We start from the raw sequence: 20415 nt of genomic DNA, 5'->3' as shown, positions 1-20415 counted from the left end.
CCAGGCGGTGGAAGGAGCTTCTATGGCCCTAAGTCAGGCCTCACCACTAACTGGTGTGCAGGATGTAAATATTGTCGTGCCTCACGCTGTCCTTGCTATTTTATCAGGAAAGAAATCTTCAGCAGTCCATGTGGCAAGATGGACTCGATGGGAAATGAGCTTGCTAATGCCTTCAATACATCTGCAACGAACGTCATCGCTAAGCCCTGCCACCCTCATGCCTAACCCAGATGAGGGACACCCACATCATTGTTGCATTAAGGAAGAGCCCATGGACCTTCCATTGGTAAAATAAATTGAAATACCTGGTAACAGAGGGGTAGCCGTGTTAGTCTGGATCTGTAAAAGCAGCAAAGAATCCTGTGGCACCTTATAGACTAACAGACGTTTTAGAGCATGAGCTTTTGTGGGTGAATACCCACTTCGTCGGATGCAAGTAGTGGAAATTTCCAGGGGCAGGTATATATATGGAAGCAAGAAGCAAGCTAGAGATAACGAGGTTAGTTCAATCAGAGAGGCTGAGGCCCTGTTCTAGCAGTTGAGGTGTGAAAACCGAGGGAGGAGAAACTGGTTTTGTAGTTGGCAATCCATTCACAGTCTTTGTTTAATCCTGAGCTGACAGGATTAAACAAAGACTGAATGGCTTGCCAACTACAAAACCAGTTTCTCCTCCCTCGGTTTTCACACCTCAAGGCTGAACTCAGCCTCAGCCTCTGATGAACTAACCTCGTTATCTCTAGCTTGCTCTCTGCTTCCATATATACCTGCCCTGCCCACTACTGCATCGACAAAGTGGGTATTCACCCATGAAATCTCCTGCTCTAAAACGTCTGTTAGTCTATAAGGTGCCACTGAAATACCTGGTGCCCCTTGCCTATACGTATATGGTTCTTCCTTCTACGTGGATGGCAAGTGACGCACAGGATGGGCCGTTTGTACTCAAGATGGGCAGCTGGTGGCACATGGTAGTTTACCTGGAGCATCGGCACAAGTAACAGAACTACAGATGTTAGTTGCAGCATGTGAAGCTGCAGAAGGTCATGCTGTAAACATATATACTGATTCTAGATATGTGTTTGGGGTTGTACATGACTATATTAACTTGTGGGTAAATCGGGGATTCCTGACAAGTACAGGATCCCCAATACAAAATGGGGGGATAGTACAGAAACTTCATGCAGCCATGTAGAAACCTACTGAAGTAGCAGTGATAAAAGTGAAGGCCCACACAAAAGGGACAGACTCTCATAGCAAGGGGAACCAAAGGGCAGACGAACTAGCTAAACAAGCAGCAGTGGAAGGTAAAGAGAGACAGTTGATTGCTGCAACACAGCCTCTCATAAAAACCCCAAACTTTTTTAAATTACAGGACATTCAACACGCTGCACCAAGGGCAGAGAAGTGGTTATGGATGGATAATGCGGGCAAACTGTGTGATGATAACACTTGGAGAAGTCCAGGGAACACATTAGTGTTACCAAATGTGCTAATGGGAACTATGATACTAGTGTATCACATGTTGGGACATAATGGAGCACGAAGAGTGATCCACCATATGTCAAACACCTGATGGCATCCTATTCTTAATGCAAACGTTCATGATTATGTGAGAAGGCGTGTAACGTGTGCTCAATATAATTCTGCTCCCACAGTGAAAATGAAAATGCAACATCAGCCAAGATCAACACAGCCCTTTACGCAGTTACAAATAGATTTAATTGGATCCCTGCCATTGGGCAGAGGAAAAGAATATAGTCTGGTGATCATGGATCACTTTACTAAGTTGGTAGAAGCTTTCCCAGTGGCCAAGGCCACTGCAGCTGATGTAGCTAAAATATTGATGACTGAAATAATTCCCCGATGGGGACGTCCATGCTTCATTGATAGTGACCATGGTACTCATTTTACAGGGAAGGTGATGAAAGCTATATGCAGGGCACTGGGGATCAAACAGAATTTCTACTGTTCCTACCATCCCCAAAGTTTGGGATTAGTAGAAAGAGCTAACCGAACCATTAAAAACAAACTAGCCAAACAGATGTTTTCTGTTACAGGGAAAGACTGGGTCACCAAGCTACAAATTGTTCTCATGTCTATGAGAGCCAGTCCTACTAATCCACATTCTTTATCTCCTTTTGAAATGCTGACAGGGTGGGCGATGAGGATGCCAGGAAATCTGTGCATTGGAGGGGGGAAATTGTATGTCATGGGTGACCAGCTTGTTGAATATTGCAAATTGTTCTCGCAGTGTGTCGAACCAGACTCAAAGGCTGATAAGAGAACATACGTGAGGTGCAGCCTGGTGACCAGGTGATGGTGAAAGCCTATAGAAAACGAACCTTTGAACCAGCCTGGACTGGTTCTCTTAGTAACTCCTTCAGCAGCCCGGGTCACTGGAATTCCAGTTTGGGTGCACCTGTCACGTGTAAAAGTATACAAGGGTCAGACCCAACATGGGGCACAATAATCCCTGTTTACTCTATGGACTCCTGGAAAGCAATTCTTAATATTGTTAAATGTTTTCACCAGTTTAAAATTCATGTAGGAATTTTTGTAGTCTACTAATTGTTTTGAGTGGTTATGAAAGTTTTTTTTTTAAGAGGTCTCATCTTAATAATGCTGCAGTGGCTTTCAGTGTTTTATTGATGTAATTACCTGGGGAGGAGCCACTGGATCAGCTGTAAATGCCATTACTCAAATCTAATAATAGGGACTGGGTTAAAATTGGTTAGTAGCAGGAATGACAGTTTATTGTGGTAAGAGTGGGGCTCACGTCTAATCAAGTTAGCTGTTACCTTAACTCAGCAACAGTTGATTAGGTCCTCACTGTTGTGCTCAGCCACCTATTAAAAACTACTCAAATCTATGAGCAAGCATTGGTCTAGGCACGTGGAAAAATTGTGTTATCTTCCTGGCATGGTATCATCCTGGTGTTCAACATGAAAGCTGCAGTCCTGATAAGAGACTCACTTGTGCCACAGGTGCCATGTTGGGTGAGAGCTGCGGTTCTTGAGAACTGAATGTCTTCACCTTGGATGGTGGCAGGGGAGTGGTCCCTATCGATAATAGGGGTATGTTGAGATGGTCATTGCATCCCTGGAAGGGTGTTAATTCCTGAACTGGAGGCTCAGCCAGTGCACCCACTCCCATTCTCATGTCACAGACACCTGTGTAGAATAAGGGCCGGAGATAACTATATGGCTTTCCCTCGGGACCAATGTTCCATCCTGGAGGATGGGTTTTGTGTACGGGAAACCTAAAGTCAGGACAAGCCTTATCTCAAATGTTGGGACCTGACTTGATGGTGATGTAATGTAATTTAGTGATGATACAGCAGTGAGGAAGGACTCCACTATCTGGTGTGGATGTGGGTGGTTAACTTTGGCAGGCAAGCCTTGCTTAAATATCTCATTCTTCCTATTGTGTTAAACCTTTTAAGAAATATTATGAAAGAAGTGGTAGGGCAATTACAGTGATTCAGTGGATAGAGTGCTATTGTGGAAACAAAGATTCCATGGGGATGGATTTCGGTTGTGTTCTCGCAATGGTATGGGGACTTATTTTTATTGTAGATATGTATTATTTTATTTTGTTCTCAAAATCATAGTTCATTAAGTGTTGATAAAGTTAATTATTGCTCCTAATAAATACAAGGAAGTGGTGTTAGTGGGGTCTAAGAATTGTTCTTAGCCCCAAAACCAAATGGGGGAGCTGAAGGGTATGCTTGTGTTCATTTTGGATAAAATGTGATTTGCAGGGTACTTATGCATAGGGAAGCATGCTGTGGCTGACCAGCCTAGGAACATTCAAGAGAAAGCGGCTCCCAGCGCTGTAAGCTAATCCCCATGGGGAGGTGGAGTACCTGCAGCCATGACTACACTCGCACTTCAAAGTGCTGCCACGGGAGCACTCCCGCGGCAGCGCTGTACAGCTGCAAGTGTAGCCATAGCCTGTATCATCCCAGCCAGGACTTTGTTAAGCCTGACCTTAAAAACCTCTAAGGAAGGAGATTCCGCCACCTCCCTAGGGAACCCATTCCAGTGCTTCACCACTCTCCTAGTGAAATAGTGTTTCCTAATATTTAACATAAACCTTAACCTTCCCCACTGCAACTTGAAACCATTACTCTTTCTATCATCTGCTACCACTGAGAAAAGTCTAGATCCATTCTCTTTGGAACCCCCCTTCAGGTAGTTGAAAGCAGCTATCAAATCCCCCCTCATTCTTCTCTTCTGCAGACTAAATAATCCCAGTTCCCTCAGCCTCTCCTCAGAAGTCATGTGTTCCAGTCCCCTAGTCATTTTTGTTGCCCTCCGCTGGATGCTTTCCATTTTTTCCACATCCTCCTTATAGTGTTGGGCCCAAAACTGGACACAGTAGTTCAGATGAGGCCCCATGAATGTCAAATCTTTGTTGGGGGGGAAAGGGAACAGGGATATAGGCAAGGCTCTGCGGCATCAGAGCTGGGAAGGGAGACGGGGGGTAAAGGCTCCGCGGCATCAGAGCTGGAAATGGAACACTGGGGAACAGACTGTATCAGCGTATAGAGAGAAACCCGACTGGTGTGAAGGCCTTCAGAATATGTAATCTTATAGGTGTAAAAATTGTACAGGCTAAATTACCATCATCAACAAAGTGTCCATTTGTGCCTGGGTAGCGGCTCTGTTATGGGAGGGAGGATACAGCAAAAACTCAGCATCAGTGGCCAGGGTCTCTATGCATAGAGATAGGGAGGTTACATGGGGAGGGGGGTAATGAGTGGGAGAGGGAGGTCAAGAGTTAAAATAATAGTTGGGGAAAAAACGTATAATGAAGTGAAACTGAACAGAAATAAAACTGGAGTGTAGGCTCTAAAGCAATAAGGCTTGGGTAGGGATTCAGGATTAAGGTCTGGGATCCCCCACAGCTCTAGATCCCCAAACCTCTCCTCCCTCCCACTGACCCACCCAGCCCACTTCCCGGGTGCCCTTCCTCCACACTCTCCTCCCCTTCTTCCCATTACTCTCAGCACCTTGGGAACTTCTTGTATTTTCTCCTCATCTCTTACTACCTCCTACCTCCCTGCTGCTTCTTAGCCTAACCCTGCACACACCTCCCCATGTCCTGGCACCCCAGAATTATCTACTCCCCTCCCACGGCTCTCTTATCCCTTCACCCATGTGACCCTGAATGGCAACATTACACGCTCTCCTAAAAGAGCTCATCTGACTGTCTCACAAACCATGCATGAATCATACACCTATTTACTCAATTTAGAATTCTACAGGCAGCCTATTTTCCTCTTAAAATGAGGAAAAGGCATGAAACTACAGTTATTAATATAGTTACTAATGTAGCCAATAAGGATACATTAAATGCAATTTTAAAATGACTGATGGTACCAAAAAGGCACATGTCCAAAAATGATACTAGGCAAAAAAATGGGGGGGTTGGAGGCAAGGAAACCTGCAAAACTTGTCTGACAAATAAAGGTAGAAAGTTATTACTACTCAGGTTCTTTAGAGACCCCAGAACTTCTAATAACCCAGGCGACAGGACTCCTTACCCAGCAAGACCACCGTCTCATAGTTCTCCTGCATGACATCCCTGTACAGGGCTCTCTGAGTGGGGTCCAGCAGAGCCCCCTCTCCCCTTGTGAAATACACAGCCACCTCCTCGAAGGTCACCGGCCCCTGAAAGAGCAAGAGTCCAACACTCAGTACCTGCTGCCCCACTCACAGCCCCACTATTCAGGGAACAGCAGCACCAGGTAAATGGAAGTTCCGGGAGGCACATGTTAACAGAGTCCCACCCCACCTTGCTTAGAGCAGCCAGGAGGCATCAGAGGGTGGAAAGAAAGAACCTTTGTGTCTCCCAGCTGACAGATGGAGGCAGGGTCGTCACATTTATCACATACCTACTAGCCACGGCTAGATATAGGAGATGGGGCTGTCTCTGGACCCTGATGGTGGCTCCCTGGTAGGAATCCCAACACTCTCCAAATTAAATATATGGAAGAAACGGGAAGTCAGTAGTAAAGAATAGAAGTTAGAAAGTCAGAATTGTAGAAAGTTGGTAAGAGAAGCTATCAGAAATCAATGATCAACCAATAAAAATAAGAAGGAAGTTTTTAAAAAGTATATTAAGTATAAAATTAATCCCTAACAATGGTAGAGGTAAACTACTAGATGAAAATGGCAGAATTATCAAAAATAATACTGAAGAGGTAAAAGTGTTCAATACATATTTCACTCCTGGATTTGGAGAAAAAAAACCAGATGATGTATAGGGGGGAGGGATACCTCAGTGGTTTGAGCATTGGCCTGCTAAACCCAGGGTTTAGTTCAATCCTTGAGGGGGCCACTTAAGGATCTGGGGCAAAATCAGTACTTTGTCCTGCTAGTGAAGGGAGGGGCTGGACTCTATGACCTTTCAAGGTCCCTTCCAGTTCTAGGAGATAAATTAAATTAATGGAGATATCCTAAGTCATATAAGATATTGACGACAACAGTCTTTCCATCCCAACAATAACTCACGAGGATGTTAAACAGCAGGTATTACAGATAGACATGTTTAAATAAGCAGGTCCAGATAACTTGTATTCAAGAGTTTTGAAAGACCTGGTGGAGGAGGGTGGAGGACTGTTAATGTTGATTTTAATTAGGACTTGGAACACTGGGAAAATTCCAGAAGACTGGAATAAAGCTAATGCTGTGCCAATATTTAAAAAGTGTAAAAGAGATGACCCAGCTAATTACAAGAGTGTCAGTCTGACATCGGTACTGGCCAAGATAATGGAGCAGCAAATATGGATTTAATTAATAAAGATTTAAAGGAGGGTAATATAATTACTACCAATTAACAAAGGTTCAGAGACAACAGATCCAATCAAACTATCTGGATAGCCTTATTGGACGAGATCAAAAGTTTGGTTGCAACTAATAGTATTGATGTAATATTCCAAGACTTCTGTAAGGAATATGACTTGGTTCAGCACAACATTTTGACTAGAAAACTAGAAAGATACAAAATAAACACAGCATACATTAAATAAATTAAAAACTATTATTGTAAATGGGGAACCATGGTGGAGTAGATTTCTTTCTAGGGGGTTCCCACAAAAATTGGTTCTTGTTCCTGTGATATTTAACATTCTTATCAATGACCTGGAAGAGAATATAAAATCATCACTGATAAATATCAGAGGGGTAGCCGTGTTAGTCTGGTTCTGTAGAAGCAGCAAAGAATCCTGTGGCACCTTATAGACTAACAGATGTTTTGCAGCATGAGCTTTCGTGGGTGAATACCCACTTCTTCGGATGCTTGCATCCGAAGAAGTGGGTATTCACCCACGAAAGCTCATGCTGCAAAACATCTGTTAGTCTATAAGGTGCCACAGGATTCTTCATCACTGATAAAGTTTGCAGTTGCCACAAAGATTGGGGGTGGTGGTAACTAATGAAGTGTTTGTAGATTCAGGCTCCAGCACTGGGAGTCTGGGAAGTTGTCTCAGCCTTGGTTGGAGGGTTATATCCTGTTCCACAAAGAGGGAAAGTTCCATTCCCAACTCCTGCGCCTTGAAATTAGGCCCTGACACTACACCCCACATTCAGCATAGTGGTATTATTATCAAATGATTAAGACATAATTAGAGCAAGACACGTCATGTTCAGTGTCATTAGAAAAATTATGATTTGCTGAATATGACTGTCCTATTTATGTGCATGTATCATGTTCCTATCTGAAGTTATGGATATTGACTATGTATCTGTCTTTCAAATGTGCTTACTCTGGGTAACACCCACAACGAGCCAGACAGTGTTGATGGCTCATCAACAAAGGCAATGGACTGTGGAAGAGTTTAGCCTTTCTGTGAATGTTTCAGCCAGCCTAGGAGTCATGGCTACTATGATTCAGCAGGCCATGCTAGGGCACGTGACCAGTGGTGAGCTGGAGCAGGTTCTCAAGAACCGGTTGCTAAAATTAGACCTCCGTGGAGAACCTGTTGTTAAAGGGCCAGGGGGTGGGCAAAGAACTCTGGTCCGTGGGCCAGACCATCCTATTGCTCCCAGGATTCCCAGCTGGGGAGGCTGAGGCTCCCCCGGCCCTTCCCCCGCTTTCCCCCAGCTGCAGCGTGGCCAGCCGCCGGCACCAGCTGGGCAGCTCAGCTGAGCTCTGGAGTCATCCTGCTGCCGCTTTTGAGTGGCCCGGCAAGGTGGGGGTGGGGCTGCTGCAAGCTCCAGGGCTGGCCATAGGGGAGGAGAGGGGGCAAGTGGGGCAATTTTTCCCAGGCCCTGCAGGGGTCCCTGGCCCCACGAGGATCTCTCCCCCGGCCCCTCTCCCCTTAAATCAAAACTTTTTATAGGGAACCGGTTGTTAAGATTTTGGCAGCTCATCACTGCACGTGACCATACCACATGACACTAAACTCCATTTTGGTATCTGTATTTTCCACAAACTGGACTGGGAACTGAGTTTGGAACAAAGGGTTCCTGCCATATGGAAAAGTTACATAAGGTGGGGTGTGACATCATCTCTTGGCCTCACTCTGCACATAAGAAAACTCCTGGAAACACCTCAGGAACGAAGACTGAACTGGGGGAAAGTGTTGGTCCCAGGGTAAAGGGATTTCTAGCTTGTGTGGTGAAACTTGGGGGACTGCTTGTACCATCAGTCAGGGTGAGAAATAGCTAATTCAAATTCTATCCAGATAGTATGTTAGGCTTAGTCTGAGTTTTTGGTTATTTGCTAAGTAATCTGCTTTGATCTGTTTGCTATCACTTATCGCTGGGAAATTGGCTGTTGTTGTCTATCTGTGGCTTAGGTAAAGCACTCATGTAGCTTAGTTGGATGCATGGCGCCACCTGCTGTCGTGTTGGGTGATAACAGGGGCTGGAGAGGCTGGCTGAATCTCCAGCAAAGCAGTGTGAGAAGGGCCAGCCCAGCTTGAGGATTAGAGGGCACAGCAGTTCCCAGAAGCCCCCCAGACTGCACCCCGGGGTGACAACCCATCACACCCTAGAGTACACAAGTCTCAGCAGGTTTGTTACATCCTTTCCCCTCCCATTCCGCACCCTAGATAGTTCCTGCCTCCCACTACCTCTAGCAGCTCCCACCCTCCTATACATTTACTTCTCCTCTCCCTCCAAGCAGAGCCCATCACCAGCTCCCTGATAATCCCTTACCTGAGCCAGCTCCATTGCAGCTGTTTCCTTCCCGTTGGGAGGACAGGATGATTTGGGGCAAAACGTGGACAATCTGTAGCCTGCCAGGGCGAGAAGGACAATGTGAGAGAATTCAGACAGGGTTTCTGTCCTTTCCACATGTCAATTCCCCCCAGGATTTTCCCCTGGTAATGGACATTCTAAATTCTGCCACACTGTGAAGCACAGAGTGACCTTATTCCAGTACAGGCCTAGCCCCCTCCCACCAGGGTGTAACCCTTCTAGACATGGTGAAACCCTCCCAGTAACAGAATCTCTCTGTTCCACTTAATACAAGTTTGTGGACGATACTAAGCTGGGATGGGTTGCAAGTGCTTTGGAGGATAGAATTAAAATTCAAAATCATCTGGACAAACTGGAGAAATGATCTGAAGTATATAGGATGAAATTCAATAAGGACAAATCCAAAGTACTCCACTTAGGAAGGAACAATCAGTTGCACACATACAAGACAGGAAATGACTGCCTAGGAAGGAGCACAGCAGAAACGGATCTGGGAGTCACAGTGGATCACAAGCTAAATGTGACTCAACAGTGTTACACTGTTGCAAAAAATCCAAGTATAATTCTGAGATGTATTAGTAGCAGTATTGTAAGCAAGACACGAGAAGTAATTCTTCCGCTCTACTCCGCACTGATTAGGTCTCAACTGGAGTAGTGTGTCCAGTTCTGGGTGTCACATTTCAGGAAAGATGTGGAAAAACTGGAGAAAGTCCAGAGAAGAGCAACAAAAATGATTAAAGGTCTAGAAAACATGACCTATGAGGGAAGACTGAAAAAATTGTGTTTGTTGAGTCTGGAGAAGATATGATCAGCTTTCAAGAACATAAAAGTTCATTTCAAGGAGGAAGGAGAAACATTGTTCTTCTTAACGTCTGAGGATAGGATAAGCAGCGATGGGCCTAAATTGCAGCAAGGAAGATTTAGATTGGATACTAGGAAAAACTCCCTAACTGTCAGGGTGGTTAAGCACTGGAATAAATTGCCTAGGGAGGCTGTGGAATCTCCATCACTGGGGATTTTTAAGAGCTATCTGGATAAACAGCTCTCAAGGATGGTCTAAATCAGGGGGTGGCCAACATGTGGCTCTTTTGAATTTAATATGCGGCTCCTTGTATAGGCACCAACTCCGGGGCTGGAGCTACAGGCACCAACTTTCCAACGTGCTGGGTGTGCTCACTACTCAGCTACAGGCCCTGCCCTCACTCCACCTTTCCCACCCCCCTTCCTGAGCCTGCAGTGCCCACGCTCCATCCCCCCCCCCCAGTGTCTTACATAGCATGAACAGCTGATCGGGAGGTGCAGGGAGGGAGGGGGAGGTGCTGATTACTATGGCTTCCCATGGGTGGGAGCTGATGGGGGGCTGCTGACATATTACTGTGATTCTTTGGCAATGTACATTGGTAAATACTGGCTCCTTCACAGGCTCAGGTTGGCCACTCCTGGTCTAGATAATACTTCAACCTGCCTTGAGTGCAGGGGACTGGACTAGCTACCTCTCGAGGTCCCTTCCAGTTCTGTGATTCTATGAACCAAAGGCCAGAGAGAAGCAGAATCAAAGGAGTCACTCTGAGGATTCTCCCTGTCATTGTCCCCAAGGCAGCTGTCTCAGATTAACTAAGTTATTTGATGCTCCAGCCTTTATACAGTCTCTCCTGGGAATGCCCCTTTCATGGGCCTAGTTTTACCTTTTGGGAAGCATGACCCCAGGGACTCTGAGACTGGGCCTTCTTGCCTCAGCACATCTTGTTTCTTTGTGTGGTTCCCCAGTGAGTCCAAATGAGTAGATACTCCTCATACAGACTGTGAGCATAAGAATGTGTTTAGTGTTTGGACTTTATTGAATGTTTGTGAGTTGCTGCCTGGGTTAACATCTGACTAGTTGCATTGTGAGCCTCTGTGGCTCTGTAAATCACCAGACAGGAGAGAGTCTTTACCTATGCCAAGTGCTGATTGGCAATCGAATGCATTACACCCTGCCTGGCAGGAAAGGTCCATCAACACCAGATAGAGTATTATGGGATGTTAAAGAAGATACAAGACTGTTGTTGTGCTCTTGACCTCCCATTAGCTGAGTTTGCAACAGAGGCTTTGGCTACACTTGCAAATTTGCAGCGCTGCAGCAGGGTGTGAAAAAACACCCTCTCCAGCGCTGCAAATTGCGGCGCTGCAAAGCGCCAGTGTGGTGAAAGCCCCAGCGCTGGGAGCGCGGCTCCCAGTGCTGTAGGTTAATCCCCACAGGGAGGTGGAATATGGACAGCGCTGGGAGAACTCTCTCCCAGCGCTGGCGCTCCGACTACACTTAGCGCTTCAAAGCGCTGCCGCGGCAGCGCTTTGAAGTGCTAAGTGTAGCCAAAGCCTAAGAGTACATGGTAGGAAGGGGATGAAAAACCCCATGCAGAAAGAACTGATTATCTCTATGCTGCTTTGACTCTGGGGGGCAAAGTTTCTAGGCATAATCAAGAGATCCCCAGCTGCTTAGCCGGGGGTTAGTCCTAAAGAATATGTGGAGCTTGCTTATTACAGAAGCTTCCAATATCTTTTGAAATTTAAGACTCTAACTTGTCTGCATCTGCTTTAGCTTTGTAAACAACTTTCATTTCCTTTTAAATAAATCTTAATACAGGTTATAACAGGACTGGCTACAAGTGTTGTCTTTGTTGGAAGATCTAAGATTCAACTGACCTAAGGAAGTGACTGGTCCTTTGGGACTGGAAGCAACCTGAACATTGCTGTGATTTGTGGTGTAAGGCAGTGGCTCTCAACCAGGGGTCGGGGGCCCGCTGGGGGCCACTAGCAGGTTTCAGGGGGGCCGCCAAGCAAGGCCGGCATTAGACTCACTGAGGCCCAAAGCAGAAAGCTGAAGTCCCAGCACATCGGGCTAAAGTCCAGGGCCATGAGCCCCACCACCAGGAGCTGAAGCCAAAGCCTAAGCAATGTAGCTTTGTACGGGCCCCTATGGAATGGGGCCCCAGGCAATTCCCCTGGTTGCTACCCCCTAACGCCAGCCCTGGCTTTTGTATGCAGAATACCAGTTGTTGCGATCCACATGGGCCGTGGAGTTTTTATAGCATGTTGGGGGGTGTAAGGGACCATCTGTCACAAAGGTTGGCTCACCTGCGTGATGAGATATATGGGATGAACCATGTGATTCCATGTTAATGCTGTTACAGTGCCTGGAGCGTTTACACTGGATTCTTGGTTGGTGAAATCTACATATTGATCTCACAACCAATTTGGTGTTTGTTCCCTGCTTCTTACCAGTCTGCCTGAGGCTGGTGCTCATGCTCTCAAGTCACTGGAGACAGCGTTACAAAGACTTATGAGCGCAATGCCACCAGCAGCAATTTGCAGCACTGCAGAGCAGGCTTTACAGGAACACAGCGTGGGCCAAATGGTCTGTGGACTCAGTCAAGCCCCAGTTCTCCTCCAGTGGACGTCAGCATCCCGGCAACCTTCAAGGAGGGTCAAGGCTGCCGCTCCTTCAGTGATGATGGATCTCCAACATAGCATCACCCCCACCCCATGACCCGCCTTGTCTCCTGAGACAGAGGTGAGTGACAGAGGGTGCACAATGGCTCCTAGGGGGGGGTAGGGAGAGGGATAACAAAACATACCTTCTGGGTATCACCCCTCAGGAAGTGAAGGTGACAGGCATTGTGGTGGCAGTAAAGGGTGAGAGGAGAGTGGGAGCAGCACCCTCAAAGGCAATGCTGCCAGTGGGTTGCCCCATCACACCAGGTATGGGGCTGATAGGGGGGTGAGTCCTGGGTGCCTGTGAGTCACACTGGCACAGAAGGGGTTATATTAATAACAATTTGAGATATACCCAATCTCATAGAGCTGGAAGAGACCTCGAAAGGTCATTGAGTCCAGCCCCCTGCCTTTACTAGCAGGACCAAGTACTGATTTTGCCCCAAATCCCTAAAGGGCCCCCTCAAGCACTGAACTCATAATCCTGGGTTTAGCAGCTAATGCTCAAACCACTGAGCTATCCCTGCTGCTTTAGTCTGGACAGGCCCAGTTCCTCGACACCTGCAAACCATGCCAGGACTGGAGCAGGAGTTAACAGGAGAGACCCACTCTACTTACAAAACTATCCCTCTTGCATGCATATTATCTGCACACACAGCTCAGCTTTAAGATGCTAAACAAATCTATGAGTCAACTAGAAACAGTCATGCTCTCATCGCAAATATTAATATAATATTTTCTGATACTGGAAAGGAGCCCAGACATCTACACTGCAATTAAACAGCCCCTTCACCTGAGCCCTGTGAGCCTAAGTCAGCTGGCATGGGCCAGCTGGGGGTTTTTAACAGCAGGGCAGAGATAGCCTTGCTGTCTGTTCAGCGTTCAGCACCAGTTAACTTGGTCAGCGTCTGTGCAGGAACCCTGCACAACAGGGGGGCTGACCTCAGTCCGGGTCTCTGCAACTCCTGTCATTACAGGATCCCTGATTTTCTTTAGGGCCCCTGCAGCATCTGGCAAAATGTGGGGGCAGGATCTCTGTCAGGGTCTCTGCAGTGCTCAGTACAGTGATGGGGAGTGATCTGGGTCAGGGTCAGTGCAGTCCCAGGCCCAGGCCCAACAAGGACACAGGTCTCAGTCGAGGTCTCTGAAGTGCCCAGCACAATGGAGGCACAAAGCTGTACCACAGTCGTGCATCGCCCGGCACAAGGGGGGCCATGATCTCGGTCCAGGTCTCAGTTTTACCTGACAAAATGGGGGGCCTGATGTCAGATGGGGTCTCTACAGTGCTTAGCACAACAGGGGCGTAGATTTCAGTTGGGGTCTCCACAGCACCTGTCACAACAGTGGGATCTGACCTCTGTTGGGGTCTCTGCAGCACCTGGCAGAACAGGGCTCAGATCTCACTTGGGGTCTCTGCAGCTCCAGGAACAACAAGGTCCCTGTTCTCTGTAGGGGTCTGTGCAGTTCCCGGCATAACCAGTACCCCAAACTTGGTCAGGGTTTGTGCAGTGCCTGGCACACTGGGGGACCTGATCTCAGGCAAGGCCTGAGCGATGCTGAGTACGATAAGAGCCCTGATCTCAGTCACACATCTGGGGAGAAAAGCAGGAAGATTTTCAAGAATTTGACATCAGTATTTCAGAACTGAGGAGAAAATGGGGCACAAACTAAATATTTGCCAATGTAAGAGAGAAGCACCAACATCTGGGGAGATTTTATGTCACCATTCAACAGTTCAGGAGAAAAGAGGGGAAATTTGAGGGGATTATACAGTGATATTCAATCAACAACAGAATGGGACGGATTCTTCTTGCCTCACACTCACAGGGCCAGGAGGGAGCCCTGGGTGATGTCTTTTTACAGGGGAAAGGAGTAGGGCTGGAGCCATAAGGTCACTGGCTGAGGTGAGGGGCTGACAGTCGGGTCTGAGAATGTGACTAGCAAGCGGGGGGGGGGGGGGGCGGTTGGGTTGGGCCGAGTGGGGGGGGTGAAGTAGCCGGACTGGGAAACCTGGGGCAGGGCATTTCCATGGGGCACACTTGCTCCTCCCTCCCATTCCTGGGCCTTCCCATGTCCTGTTGCCAGCAGAGTGTGCCCCCCCCCCCCAGCTCAGCCCAGAGGTGTCCCTGTCTCAGGGCTCCCCCAGCCTCTGCCCATTAACCCTCTGCCCAGTTCAGAAATCACTCAGGGGAACCATTTCCCACCTAAACAAGGACAAATCAGTGTAAGTAAAAATGGGGGAAACACCCCAAAGCTGAGATTTGAACTGGACACTGGCGAAGTGGAGAGAAAATGGGGCACAACCGGGGGAGGGGAGCAGGGAACTTCTCAGGGATTTGAGGGAAGGGGGGGGGTCACCCTGGATGTTGCTCGTTGCTCTCTAGCGAGAAAGGGGGCAGGACGGGAGAGGATGGGGGGGTCCCCACGGGAGGGGGCAGCGGTAAATCCGAGGGGATCTCAGCCCCCCCTTCTCTCCCCGCTCCTCGGGGGTCACCTGCTCTTCTCCCCCCCCGGCCATGTCCGGCCTGCACAGACATTTTCCACCCGCCCCTTTCCCAGGTCTCACCCCCAACCCGGCAGCCCCCGCCCGGCCCCACGCAGGGACCCCAGTGGGCCGGGCCCCTCCCCATGGGACCTCCCGTGGGGCCCCAGGGCAGAGCCTGGCCGGGCCCGGGGGGCGCTGGGCTCCTGCGGGGACAGCAGCTCCGAGCCCCCCAGGGAGCAGATCCCGGCGCTGCGAGATGCCGGGTCTCCCCCACGGACACTGGGGCAGAGTCGCCGGCCCCGGGGCTCGCTCCGGTACCTGGAGGGTGCAGCTAAGGAAGGTCTCGCCCACCACGATCTGCGCATGCCCAGAGCGCAAACGGCACAAACCCTTCCCCGGCCCCGCCCGACGTCACTTCCGGTCCAGGGAGAGTCAGGAACTACATCTCCCAGCCTGCCGCGGGGGCGCTTCCGCTCTCTACAGGCCAGGTAAGGGAGGGTTTCAGCAGCTCAAACTGCGCATGCTCCATGCGAGCCCCGGTGTGGGCGGGAGAACAAAGCTGCTGCTGCCGCCGCCGGCTCTGTGTGAGCTTGTGAGTGAGAGACCCCGGCGCTGGGGCCGGGCGGGAAAGTGACTCTGCCTCGGGGCACCTGGGAGAAGCCGCGGAGCTGCCTCGGCCCCACTGGAGCTGCAGCAGGATCCGCCCCGGCCCCGCTGGGACGGGGGGAGCGGGGTAGAGCCCGAGGCCCGGCGAGGGGTCCCTGTGGCGGGAGGGGGGTGTCGGGCAGCGAGGGGAGAAGCCGGAGTTGGGGTGTGGGGGGGTTAAACGGTCTCTGCAGCCAGGAAATTCCGGGGGTGGGGGGGAAGTGGCGGGCGGGGGAAGGGGGGGGGGAGTTAATTGGATCCTGTCCCGGTTTGTGCCACTTGCCTCTCGCCCCCGGTATAGATTCTCTCTAATTCTGCCCCTTTTCTTGCTCAGTGTCGCACACGGGGCTATAAAATCTGGGGAGATTTGCCCCTTCCCTTCCAGTTGGGGACTCTGGTACCCCAAACGGCAAAGTTCGTTGTCTGACTGCAGGAGACAGGCAACACCAGCAAAGTTCAAATATAATGCTCTTTATTGAAGAGTGCACACGACAATAGAGAGCGAGCTCGTCTCCAAAGAGAACCAGCTAACCTCTTTACAAAATTACCTAGGTTTATATAGACAGTTCTGTCGCATCATCATAATTGCAATTACCTAGTTAAGTAGCCACCCCACTTCTTTTGAAACTAGAAACTTTTACCATACATACATTTTTTATGTTCTACAAGATTAAATGTTTTACATGATTTATGATACCTTAACAATCACTAATCAATCTAAAATGTAATTGTTAGGAATAGACATAGAACAGAAACAGGGAGTACTGCACAGGGAGTCTGGAAGTTTGGAATCTTGGCTTCTTATGAGTTCTTTAAACGAATTGTTTCTACATCAGTAAGTTTGGTACCATGCTAGGAATGCAGTTCCTTTCTTCTCTCATGGTTGCTTAACTTTGTGAGAGACCTATCTGCAACTCCCTGGGACTTTCCACTTATGAATTACTCATAAACCTCTGTTAGGCTGTTAGCCTGACTTTGTTCAGGTTGACACAACTAGCTTTCAGTTCTCTTGTCTCTCCTGTTTTTCCCCTGGTCTCTCCATAATTCTCAAATGTCCATTTTAAATCTCCTCCAAGAGATGGGGGATTTTTCCATCCATTTTATCTGCAGCTATTTGTCCTCCTTTAGGTGGGAAATTATTGCCCTGGGTCATTCCCCAGAACATGGCTGCCCTGGAGTGGGGATGGGAGGAGATGCCTGCTCTCTGCCAGGGCAGGGAAGGGAGGATCGAGTGCCCCCCATGAGGACTTCCCAGACCCTGGGTTCCTAATTACCAACACTGCTGCCCCCAGCCATCAGTTTCCAGTCACCTGCCCATCCCCCACTGCTGCTCCCTTACCTCATCCAGGGACCTTCCAGCTCCCCCTCCCTTGCTCCTCAAAGGGCTCCCTGCTGCCCATGTGAATGGTGGCAGAGGGGCGACTCATCACTTTCTGTTTATGGACTGGATTTTATATTACTATCCAATATAATAGTCCCCCCTTTCCCTCTAGTTCTTTATTAGCAATATAAAACTCCCTCAGATCTTGGTGTTTTTCTCTCATGTTATCAGTTGCTTAGCTTGTGACATGTATTCTCTGCAAATCTCAAAGATTGTTATGAAATACTCGTAACTTTTGCCCCACTTTCTTTCTACTTGTCTATTTCTAAGTGAATATGTCCTGAGTTTTTCCTTGTCTAATTATAAAATACTTAAATTCTCAAATTTACACCTTTTCTCAAATTCTTGAATATAGATACAAAATGTTTCCAAATGTTTCCCATTTCCACTGTGTTCATTTATCAAATATTGATGTGAAATACGCTCAGATTTTACCTCATTATCAACAACTGATATAAAATCCCTCTGATGTTCCACTTTCCTCTCACTAATTTACAAAAATGGATCCAAAATCCCTCAGATTTCCACCCTTTCTCTTTCATTGCTGAACACTGATCTCAAATCTCAGGTTTTGCCTCTTTCTATGTCATCATCAAATGTCAGTTAAAAATCCTCTCAGGTTTGGGGCTGTTCCCCATGTCTCTAAATACCAGCAACTTCTCCTTCATTGGAGGGAACCTGTTGCCCTGAGTCGTTCTCCATCCTGGTTGTTGCAGGGGGTTAAATTTCCTAGTGATCATCTTTACTCCTTTGAGAATCATTTCTTCCTCCTTTATCTCTGTTAAAATGTTTGCCGATGAAAGAGATCAGCTACACATTTAATACCCATCAAATCCAGAGGTCTCCCTCTGTCTGGGGATCAGTGGTTTCCAGCTGGTAACAGAGTTGGCTTGGACCCTTTTCTTTTCTTCAGCTGGCATGGGATGAGGAGGTCACTCTGAATGCAGTGTGGGTCCAGAAGTATCCCAAACCCCATTACAAATGGTCTCTGTGAGGGGTTGCTTCCCGCAATGTTCAGATGTAGCCACCTCTGGGGTGGATCCATGGTGGCTATTATTTACTAGTGACAGGGCATGGAAACTTCCTAGTTCCTACCTATTTTGGCCCCCCATGCCTTCCATTCTCCTGTTAAAGAAGCATCCCCCAGGGCTCCCTCTGCCTGTGTGACTGGCCAGCAGGGGGTGGTGGTAACATTTTATCCACTTATCACACAATGTGAGGTAACACTGTTGCGGAGGGGAGGGAGGGGGGGAATTTCTGTGTGTGGAGATTGCCCCTTCAGCTCCAGCTGCAATGTGGTAGGGGGAGGCCTCTGGGTGTCTGGGCAGGGGGTACCAATGTCAGGTTGGTGGGTTCTGGAGTTTTGGAGTTTTGGGGTGATGGTTCTGATGTGCCCGGCCCTGAGGCTTTGGGTCTTGGAAGTGGGTATTGCTGGAGGCCTGGTGGCTGCAGATTTGTGGGGGCGGGGGAGGGGTGTCTCTTGGGAAGGCGGAGCAGGGGGCTAGAGAGTGCCTGGTGCTGTGCCAAGTGCTCTGTCTGGGGTTCCCCCACTGGCTCCTGTTGGGATCCCCAGAACTAGGTCAGGGATTCCAGGCAAGCAGAGTGATGGGTCCCACTGGAAAGCATCAGGGGGTCCCACTGGGGGGGGGAGGAAGGGGCTCCAGGTGAATGGCATGGCAGATCCTACTGGAGGTCAGGTGGGGGTCCAAGCAGGAAGTGAGGGACTGTTTCCAGTGGGGTGTCCCTGGGTTCTTGCGGGGGGGGGGGGACCCTTTGGTATTCCCAAGCTGGCAGTCATGGTCTGGTGGGGATTCCCTGGCCAATGGGGCTTTAACGGGTATCTGGGTCCCAGGGAATGTCTGGTGGTCCCCTGGCTGGGCTGTGTCAGGGGCCCCTGGTGGGGGGTGTGTGTGTCTGGGGACCTTGGCTGTGGGCTCTGGGGACTGCTCCTGACCACGCTCCTTCTCTCTGATCAGCTTGTCCCAGCATCCTGGCTCCAAGTACTGCCTGACATACCCCGGCCAGGCCCAGTCACGGCGATAACTTTCTGTCCACTTACCAAACACTGTGAAGTGGAATCACAGATTTTTGCTTTCCTCTTCTCTTGAAAACTGCAGGAACTTCTGGTTCCATTGGGAAAATTCGTGCCCCCCCCCCCGTCCTTGTCCTAGTTCTGGTGGATGAGAGAGGTGGGAAGGTGGTTAGCATTGCCACACAATGGTCTCTTCCACAGCATTCTGGACTTATTTTTTCTGAAATCTGGTTTCATTGAGTCCATTGTTAATCCAGAGTCACTGTATGGGAAGACAAGGAGTGACTCTGGATGGACAGTGGGGCAAATGAGATCGGCAATTCTCCCTGTGAGGAGGGGCTCTCATTAGCTGCTCTCCCCCGTGAGCTAAAGGAGGGAAGGCTGCTCAAACACTGTCCCTCTCTGCTCAGGATATTGGGGTTCAGCTTCTTGAGTCAGATGCTGCAGCCTCCATTGTGATCTGGGAGACCAGGCTTAGCAGCTGCTACTCCCCCAGCAGGGGTTCTGTGCTGGGAAGTGACCTTAATTTGAGCTTCTTCTCTGCCCAGCCCAGGAGATGACTTTCTCCAGCTGGTACTAGCTCCCTAGGGCAGCCCTGGGCCCTGTTAATACTAAATTCTGAACCAGAAACTCCAGGTAACTGGAAGAAACCAAGGGAAAATGCTGGGGTCTGGCATTAAAATGACTCTACACAAATAGCTCCCTCCCCCCGCCCCCAGTTATTTCTCCTCCCATTAGCAATTGCGGTAGCAAATGCAGCCATGGGGGAGCAAACAGCCAGGAATGGGACTTTCCTATCAGGTGGGCAGGGACAGGGAAAAGGAGGTAGAAGGAGAAAGAGATTGAAAGGGGCATGGGATAGAAGAGTTTTGAAAGAGATTTCAAGATCTCTAACCTGCCCAGACAGATGTATTACTGCACCCTGGGTAGAGTCACTTTCCTGTGGACAAGATGAGGCTCAGACAGAGGAAAACTCAGTTCCTGACTCCATATCCCTCCTGCTGGGGTGTGGCTGCCGTGGGGTCAGTGTCAGAGGGAATCGTCGAAAGTGACTCCTTTGGTTCTGCTCTTTTCTAGCCTTGTGTTCAGGGACTTAGTTATGGGATGGGGGAAGGGAGAAGGGAGGTTTAAAAATGTGTCTGTGGGCTTAGCCTGGCAGATGGGGCAAACCTGCTGGGTGTTGTTTAATAAGCGG

The 20415-nt window shown here is 48.8% G+C and overlaps 1 long non-coding RNA gene across 2 annotated transcripts; it reads right to left on the bottom strand.

Annotated features, from left to right (window-relative positions):
• Positions 1-5631: 5631 nt before the first annotated feature.
• LOC120393646 lies at positions 5632-15545 on the bottom strand. 2 transcript variants are annotated; one of them, XR_005592102.1, is made up of 3 exons: positions 15481-15545; positions 9165-9244; positions 5632-5672 (listed from the first exon to the last, which is right to left on the bottom strand). It is a non-coding gene; the product is annotated as an uncharacterized LOC120393646 (long non-coding RNA). The 2 variants fall into 2 exon arrangements; XR_005592101.1 differs by lacking the exon at positions 5632-5672 and adding an exon at positions 7056-7145.
• Positions 15546-20415: the final 4870 nt, after the last annotated feature.

Source organism: Mauremys reevesii, unplaced genomic scaffold, assembly GCF_016161935.1.
Source record: "Mauremys reevesii isolate NIE-2019 unplaced genomic scaffold, ASM1616193v1 Contig28, whole genome shotgun sequence".
Taxonomy (NCBI): Eukaryota; Metazoa; Chordata; order Testudines; family Geoemydidae; genus Mauremys; species Mauremys reevesii.
Note: the sequence above shows the minus strand (reverse complement) of the source record. Positions and strands in the feature narration are given on the sequence as shown.